Source organism: Halyomorpha halys, unplaced genomic scaffold (assembly GCF_000696795.3).
Source record: "Halyomorpha halys isolate HHAL.00 unplaced genomic scaffold, Hhal_1.1 Scaffold1162.1, whole genome shotgun sequence".
Lineage (NCBI taxonomy): Eukaryota > Metazoa > Arthropoda > Insecta > Hemiptera > Pentatomidae > Halyomorpha > Halyomorpha halys.
Window position 1 is genome coordinate 82,050 of NW_027112958.1, and position 1,709 is coordinate 83,758.

The window sequence follows — 1,709 nt, forward strand, 5'->3', positions numbered from 1 at the left end:
TTATTTTTTTTTATTTTAGTATGTATGAGGTCATTCATCACTATTACCTATTCCCACAACTGTGTGGCAGATTGTAATATCTATCAATAAATAAATCTATCAATTCCAAAAATAAAAAAAAAAAATAAAGTACTCAAGATAATATGGAATGACTCAACAAGGGGAACAGAGAAATTCGGTTTGAAAATAAATGAAGGTAAAACAAAATATATGATTGTAAACCGAACAATCCACCCTAAAGATATAGTCTACGTGGATGGCAAATCGTTTCCAAAAGTAGACAGTTTCAAATACTCTCGGCTCCGCAATAACATCAATAAATGTTCAACGGACTGCGATAGACCTGTGTATAACATTATGCGAGCAGAGCACTCTCTATCAACAATACTGAAATCCCGAAAAATCTTTAAAAATCTGAAACTAAGGGTCTACAATGCCGTGATAAAGCCAGCTCTGATATACGGCTACGGGGTCTGGGCTCTAACGAGCGATCTGGGACCAGAGTCTTAACACATGGAGGAGAACTAACACTGAACTGCTTGGAGAGAGAGACTGGTCAATCAATATTTTACATTATGAAGAGAATGAGGTTATGATAGGCGGTACATGTGGCTCGAAGTAATCCATCAGGATGCATTTACACAAAAATGAATGCCAGCATATTAGGTAAGAGACCACATAGGGGCCAAAAACCCGATGGACAGACAGAATCAATAAAGATGCAAAAGAGCTGCATGCAGCAAACTGGAAAGCAGTTGCCCACGATAGGCAGGCGTGGGAAAGGCTGGTTCGTGCGACCAAAGACCTACAAAGTCTAGAGTCAACAAAAAAAAAATAAAAAAAATAAGCACGACGGGTAAACGTCCGACAGAGTAGACCAAAACATAGATGAGAAGATTTCTTTAAGTTTAAGTTAACAGGCGTCATTGGAGAGATCCATGTAGAGAACGATCGGTGGTTTCGGCATTGAACCTTCAGGTTCATTAGGCCTATATTATCATTATACATTATATTGGAAATGTGCAAGATTATCTCTTTAGTTTTTACCCAATAGAACTGAATTAAATGACAGAAATGAATCATACTTAGACGGAATTTTAACGTTGATAACCATTTAGTAAAAAAAAAAAATTAATGTTTAATATAATAATTTTTTTTTGTTAATAGAATTTTCTAAATTTATTTTTTTATTCATCCCCTTTATTTATAAATTAAAATATGAACCATTTGTTTTTAAAATATTCCGGATTACTGGGAAGTGGTTGATGTAAGAACCTTCTAAGGTGAGCTACTGATCTAACCTTAGCTTCTAAGGTCACGTTTGTTTGTTTAATTATGAGATAAGCTTAGTTTAAAGTAAAATATAGATATTGACGTGTTACATTAAGGATAAAACGTAGTTTAGCATAAGCATTTAATGACGCAATAAAAAAATATACGAAATTTTTTAAATGAAAAATAGTTTATTATTCTGGGACTAGGTCACTTTAGAACAATTATAAGGTAATTTTAATTTTACAACATATATTGGACAAACTTAATTATAACTTATATTAAAGGTGTATATAAATAATTTTAGAAACAGAAATAAAAAAAAAATTAAAAAACTGATAGATTTATTTATTGATAGATATTACAATCTGCCACACAGTTGTGGGCAATAGGTAATATTGATGAATGATCTCATACATACTAAAATAAAAAAATTA

At 32.2% G+C, this 1,709-nt stretch overlaps 1 protein-coding gene across 1 annotated transcript in view; it reads right to left on the reverse strand.

The window, feature by feature from the left end:
• The window catches only part of LOC106688604 (scavenger receptor class B member 1), a 96,260-nt gene that overhangs the window by 21,159 nt on the left and 73,392 nt on the right, over positions 1 to 1,709 (reverse strand). The gene's annotated exons all lie outside the window — the stretch shown is intronic.